The sequence below is a fragment of the Meleagris gallopavo genome, chromosome 3, assembly GCF_000146605.3.
Source record: "Meleagris gallopavo isolate NT-WF06-2002-E0010 breed Aviagen turkey brand Nicholas breeding stock chromosome 3, Turkey_5.1, whole genome shotgun sequence".
Taxonomy (NCBI): Eukaryota; Metazoa; Chordata; class Aves; order Galliformes; family Phasianidae; genus Meleagris; species Meleagris gallopavo.
This window is the reverse complement of record NC_015013.2, coordinates 82,208,290-82,215,796: the sequence shown is the minus strand read 5'-3', so window position 1 is coordinate 82,215,796 and position 7,507 is coordinate 82,208,290.

Here is a 7,507-nt window from a genome sequence, read left to right as displayed (position 1 = left end):
CACTGGCATCGCTCCCTTGGAGGCAGCAGTGCTGCCTTCTCTCAGCAGGACTCACTGCCCCACTGTGTGGTGCCCTTCTCGAGGCCCAGCTGCAGAGGAGCTGGCACCCTGCCCTCAGCTCGATCCCTGTGTGAGAATAAGGTGAAGTCCACAGAACCGTTCCCGTGCTGTAGTGTGGGTCAGTCCCGACGAATCACAGCCCTGGTGGAGCGGTGACCTGTGCACAGGGCTGGAGGCGAGCGCTCGCAGTTGGGACAGCTTGGTGCTGGGCCAAATATTTACTCAGTTCAGTGAAAAAATCAGGAGGGAAAATAAAAAAGAATGTTTGTTCTAGATTCCATCAGCTAAAGAGAGAGTTATGAAAAGCTTTGGGCTGTGTTTCTTTAAAGAGTTACCTTTTTGTTTACCCTGTTGTCAGTGACTCCAAAACACTGCAGCTCAGTCCCTATTTTGACAGGAGACCAGCTGGCCCTCTGGCTTGTTTCTCCTCTCCCAGCCTTCTCTTCCCAGCCCCTTCCATCTTCCAGTTGTTCTCATAACAATACTGTCAACTGCTATTTTTAATTATTTGAATACCACTTTGTGCAATGCTTTGGTTTTCTCTCTGCACCAGAAAGTTCCTTCTGGAGTGATGTTAAATTGCTTCCTGTGGAGTTTGCTTTGCTTTGAAACGCTGCTGGTGGTGGTCTGGAGGCTGTTTGACTGTTTTCCAACATTTTTGGTTGTTAAATGACTTGTTGCACTTCGAATATGCATATATTTCTACTGCAGAAATGTTGGACTATTAGCATTGAGGCTGTTTCCTTTCAGTCTCGGATAAAATATCTATCTGGTAGAAGAAAAAAACACAGGAAAAGGGAGATACATTGGTTGGCTTATCTGGTTGATTTGGGTGAAAATCAAGGTTGGTGTTGGCAGTAATTCACTGAGTGATTTTTGGTTTTTCTAAATGAGGACCAAACAGGAGAAAGCATAATTGCAACAAAGTCCATTTTAAGGGACTAGCGTAAAAGAAGCCCCACAAAATAACCTCTAGTAGTGGCACACTGAATCAAAAGGGATGGTGCAGTTGTTAACTGCTCTCAAGCCTTCAGTTCCTCCCCAGCGGCGCCCAGTGCCTCCATGTGAAATCCATCTGCGAGGGTTTCTGTGCAGCCATTGCCCCCAGCACACTCAGAGCACAGGGACAGAGGCTCACTGACGCCGTATGAGGGAAATGCCTGGGCATTTTTCTTAGCAACACCACAGAGGCAGAAACTGCACCACAGGTGTAAGTTGTGTGGTGTTCTTTACCCCAAGTCCGTTTCACTTCCAGTGATTTGAGGAAGGACGTGATGGTGGGCAAAGTCCATTCTCAATTTCTGCATTTTGTTTGCATGTGTTCATTTAGCAGTGCTTTCCCTCCACTTTGCATCATGCTTTCTGCAGGCATCGATACTTGCACAAGGCAAGCGTGAAGCCATATTATGGCTAAATTTATTAGCAGTTTCCACTTGGTGCTTTCCAACTGCGCAGAAGCAGCATGGGAAACAAGGTACTGGAGAATCAAAAAAAAGCCAGACAGGTTATTGCCATTTGGAAGCAGTTACCTCTCCGTACAGACAAGGAGACGGGGACTGGAGAAGCCCACAAGTCAAGGGCAATCCTGAAGCTATCTTTTTTTGCCCCTAATTCTATCGATTTGTTTCTCAGTTCCTACAGAACAACAATATTGTAGGGTGTCAGCTTAGTTTAATGGGTGCTGTACAACAGAGGTGCGCAGCAGCCAGATGCAGATGCTTCAGTGAGGTCCTGGAGGAGATGCTACAGGAGTCCTGCCCAGTCCCAAGGACCTCGTAGCTGTGAAGTTTTAACACACAGCCTGATTTAATCACGAGGAGCAATTAAGCAACAAGCATAACTGTTGCCATGTTGCCAGGGGAAGTTAATGAGTTTTCAGAGACAAACCAATAAAACTGGGAAAAAAAAGGTGCACAGAAGGAGGCATGCACATCTCTCTGCAAGTCTGGGGTTTGGTCCAGTTAGAGCAGCAGGTCAGTGATGCCTCTGAGATGGCAGCAGGTCAGTGATGCCTCTGAGATGGCTTGTGTGTCAAGTTTGTATCCCCTGACTGTCAGGTCCAGCATTAATACTTGCCACAGGTGGCTGAGCAAAGTGGTCCATCCTTGTGACTCCTGTCAGTTCAGGAAGCGTGCAGAGCTGCAAGGGAGGATCACTGCTTGAAGACTGTCCCAGGCATCTGATCACCTTTCTTTCCAAAAAGCCTTATTCCTCTTCAGCAGCATTCCTGTCCAACCCAAGGGCATGCTCGTTCTGCTCAGCATTCATCTTACAAGACATGAAATAGTTGCAGAGCCCATTAATAGCTGAATACAACTGTGCTTAGCGCACCCTTTTGGCAATAACAACTTTATTGGGTTTTGTGAGACCTGAGGGGGAAGGATTATGGCCTAGTTAATATGGCTTAGCAGCAGTTTGAAAGGCTGCGCTGTTGGAAGGTAGATAAGCAAATGAACTGTCTTTGGGGGATGCATCCTCTCTTATCTCTCTTAAGATAAGGGAGATCTTCTGGCTTCTTTACCAAGCAGTTCTTATTTTTTCTTGTTTCTGTGATGCACAGCTCTTCATCTCCCCATTCATTTTTGTCCTGTCTTTGTAGAACTGTGAGCTGGCTGGATGACTTACACAGAAGAGGAATTCCATGGCCCACTGGCCTCCACTCTCCTGCTCACGCTACTCTGGTTTCAGTATCCTGTCCTCCTCCTGCAGACAGTGAGGGTAGGGTGTTGGAGCAGTTTTTAGGGTGAGGAACCATTTCAGCTCCCTTACTTGCTTTTCCTTAGTGCTCACTTTACCTTCATCAAGGACAGATCTACATTTAGCAAATGAAGCTTTGTCACATTTGGCTGGTTTCTCAACCAGCTTGAGATAGATGGAGGTTCATCCTGTTTCTACCAGCGCTTCTTTGAAGATATGCTGAGTTTGAGACAAGTATCATTGTTCTCTAATTTTGGTTGGTGGCACCTGGGAGCTTAGGCTCAGGGGTCAGACTTTCACCACCCTCAGTGTGACCGCTTACTGCTTGAGAACAGTCTGCTCTTGAGGTCTGCAGTTGTATCTCATACTACTATAGTAACATTTGCTAGTGTTCATCAAAGCTCACCAGAGCTTTAACTGCAGTTTTGCTTGTTGAATCACTTTTTCTTGTCTCTCGGTTTGTACCAGAGATAGCTTTGGTATGCCCTTAGCCATGAAATGCTGTTTGTGTTATCCTCCTGTGCCAGTCATGGACAGTATCCCCTTATGTTTGGCACCACGCAAAGAGGATGAAAGATGGTTTCTGCTGTAGAGATCTTGCAATCTCAATAAAAAGCAAGAGACAATAAGTGCAGGGAGAAAAGGACACATCAAGACAATGTCAGCAAATAAAGAGCTTCTCTTCATGAACGTGTTTAGAGAAGAGCCAATGTTATGACTGTCAAAAAAGAAAACTAATCTTTCCCCCAAGGTATGAATATTTCACAACGTCTGGAAGAACCCACTTGATGACTCAGGAACCACCCATCCTTTGAGGAACGCTGCCTGTGGGCCTGACTGCTCTCTTCACTGCAGGCAGCACTCTTTCTCTGAGGAGAGAATGAGTCTCTTGTTTCCTTCCAAGGGCAGCTCCTTTCCAGTATGCTCTATTAAAACTATAAACGATGTCAGAGCTGCGTTATTCCTTAGCCGACATGTGTGGGTAGTGCCTACCAAAACAGTGCCCTCTTTACCAGCCGGGATTTCTCGTTTCCACTGTGTGTGCTTGATGGTCTCCTGAAACCTCTGTGGTGTGTGTTCTCCTTCTGGGACAAGAGTGTCCAGGCTGTGGCAAAGACCCATAGAGCCTATCACAATACAAAAAATAATATCAGGAATTAAATAAGCACCAGTGGAGGGAATTCTTTTGAATTAATTCTGCCTCAGAGTGGACGGGGCTAAAGAAAAGTTGTCAGGATTCAAACAAGCTCTGTCTGGCACGCTATGTTTTCTTTTCCTGGCTGAAAGGCTCAGGTCTTATGGCAGCAGAATGAATTCCTGCCTGTCCTTTGAGATGCCTTTACTGACTAAGCTTCCTCTGGGCTCACCCTGATGACAAAGTGAAACGCATAGGCTTGCCTCCTTGGTTCCATTGGTCTGATTTTCATATGGGGAGCTGGTGCTTTAGGCTAGCAGTGTAGCATGACCTTAGCTGTCTTTAGGAATTTTCATCCCTGGCTTCTTTCTATCCATGAAGCTGCCTACACACAGCTGCTGCAGCAGTGCGGGCTCCCATAGGGCTCATGTATCTCCAAGCCCCCTCAAAGCTGCTTCTTCCAGGGCTGTTGGTTTCTGCTGCATGAAGCGAAGGCTAACAGCACCATGGCAAATCATGCCTCGCAAGCTCAGGCAAACAGCTTTACTTAAGTAAAGTGGGAATTTGTATTCTGGCAGCTATACTGATGACTTGGGGCTTGCAGGAGAAATTGAGCAAATCTCCAGTGCTGACAAGGCAGAGGAATTTCTTACAGTTGCACTTTTTTATATCTGTAACTAATATGCAAGGAGCTTTGTAAATGTCTGAGGGGAGGTGGGGGAAGGGGAGAGCCAGGGAAGGAAGAAAGAAGAAAAGCAGTGTTATGCTGTGACTTATGACTCAAACCATGCAGTCAGCTGCTAGGCCCCCTGCGTGGTGCTCAGGAATTGCTTCTCTCCTATCACTGATTCACCAGACAAAGGCATTCTCTGCATTGCAACACAGAGCCTTTGCAGACCACGTTGGTATCCTCACAGGCAATGATGGCTGAAACCCTGAACCCTGGAGGACTCCTCAATCCAAGTTGGCAGCCAACGGGCTGCTCATGGATTTGCCCCTGGGAGTGCCTTGCAGTTTGTGTTCTACTTTGTGCTGGGGCCACATTTCACTTTGATTACTCATGATTCTTTTTCTGTTTTCCTTCTTTTCCATTTGCTCTTAGTCGTCTTGCTGGATTTCACTGCTGTACTCAGACTGGTGTGCTCCAGCATGACTGACAGTCCTGAAGGACTGGGAAAGGAGCGCGTGTGTCCGGTTAATGTGAAGAGAAGCACAGATGCTGCAACTGTTCAGACACCAGAGCTGATGACTGCAATCCATTTCTGTTTGCTCTGCCTGTCCTGCAGGAGCTCAGTACACCAGTCCGCGTGCAGAGGGAAGCTGGATGGCTTTTGTGTGCACATACAAGAAGCCCCAGCTGTACTTGCCCACTCTGACACTTAGAACAATCAAAAGCATCATGTGGAGCAAACTCCTGTTTTTCTCAAGACTCACCTGTTAAGCAGTCGCCTATGTTCAAGAGGTCTTCTTTGCCAAATGGTCAGATTAAAAGCAGAAAAAACCTCAATATGATCAAATCTACCTGCCAAAGTATAGTTTCTATAAAGGGGTTTATGCCAGCTGATCATAGACTTGTGGAATCATTATGGTTGGAAAAGACCATTAAGATCATCTAGTCCAACTGGTTGGCCCATCACCCTGTGCCCACTAAACTGTGTCCCTAATGTCCAGGCATATATATGCTCATATGGAAGATATTTTGAGCATGTATCCACCACCACCAAACCAAAACCAAACATCTCTACTAGAAGGAACTCTTTCAAATGATCCAAACAAGAAGTATGGCCATAAAGGATGTTCTGGTAGGCACAGATTCATCAGTCCATTTTTTGGGTTAAGGAGATACAAGGATAACTTTTCATCTCAGCTTCTCTGAACTTGTATGGTGGTCAAATGGGAGGCAGTGGGTCTTCCTGGAGGGAAGGACTGCTGGGGCAGGGAGAGGAAATAGTACTGCAGTATGCCTAAAACACAAAGCACCTTGTGTCTGGCAATGCCATGAGGCAGGACGGACAGCTGGAATGGCAAGGTGCTGTTAATCTGCAAGGATGTCTGAGCCTTTCAGCCTTGCAGAAGCTCTAGGATGGGTCTTTGCTGTGTACCCTTTTCCCATAGCACAGCAATGCAGTCTTGGGAGATTTGGAAAATCCTGTCTTCTGAAAGCTTGAGATTTCACAAGTTTCCCATTCTGCTTTGGGGAAGAAATGAAATCAAACGGAGAAGTTACTGAAATACACTCCCATGCACACTGGCATGCACAGTGGACCAAGATGCTAAAAGAATAACTCCTCAAATGTGCAAATAATTTATCTAAACATAGGAAACTTAGGTTTAAGTGTTTGTTACGGTATCTTATGAAGTTTCCATTAAGTTGTCTGGTGACCAAAATCTTCACCAGGACTATGGAGAATGCAATGGTCCTGTTCCAAAGGGGAGTACAAGCTTCACTCTCTTATCACCTTCCTCCCAAAAAACACTTCACAAATGCCAGGAACCAGGTGCCATGAGCTGTCCCAAAACATGGGATCCTTTTGTTCAACAAGGTTCAACAAGGCCAAGAGCAAGGCAATCCCAGATATGTACACAGACTGGGAGTTGAACTCGCTGAGAGCAGCCCTGTTGAGAAAGATTTGGGGGTTCTGGTGGATGGAAAGCTAGACATGAGCCAGCAGCGTACACCTGCAGTGGACAGCGGGGAGCATCCTGGGCTGCAACAACAGAGGGGTGGAAGCAGGAAGAAGGAAGTGATTGTCTCCTATTCAGCCTCATGAGTACGGGAGTACTGCATCCAGGCCTGGGGCCCCCAGCACAGGAAAGATGCAGAGTTGTTGGAATAGAGGAGGGCCGTGAAAATCAGAGGGCTGGAGCAGTTCTACAGCGTCAGGCTGAGGGAGCTGGGCTTGTAGAGAAGGCTCCAGAGAGACCTTTTTGTGGCTTTCCAATATTTAAAGGGAGCTTATAATCAGGAGGGAGGTCGGTTTTATATATGGGTCCGCAGTGACAGAACAAGCAGGAATGGTTTTAAACTAAAAGAGCAGAGATTTAGATTAGGGGGAAGATTTTCATTGAGAGGGCAGTGAGGTGCTGGCACAGCTGCGCAGAGAGCTGTGGTGCCCCATGCCTGGAGGCTCACAGGGCCCAGGCACCTGATCTGGTGGGGGGCAGCCCTGCCCATGGTGAGGGGTTGGGAGTGGGGGATCTTCGCAGTCCCAACCCACGCCATTTTATGGTTCTGTGATGGTAAGACCCCCGATGCCGCACAGCATTTCTGAGTGAGCATTTCTGTGTTTCCACACAGCATTTCTGAGTGACGACACTCTCACAAGGTCTATTCCAGCACGACCACCTCTGATTGTCCTCACGTTGACTGTGGCTCCCCGTGCCTCCTGCAGGACAGCGATACCCCGTTACACACGGGACAAACCCCAACGCTGAGCAGCAGGCACTGAAGCGCACAGCCCGAGCTCTGTGGCGATACCCCGGCACCGCGGCGTCTACGGGGCGGCGCTACCAAGGGCAAAGCGGCGCGTCTCCCGCCCACCGCGCCACGCCTCAGCGCGTCGTACCGCCTTCCCAAGATGGCCGCCGCCGCCCCTCTAGCCCACCGTACCCCCA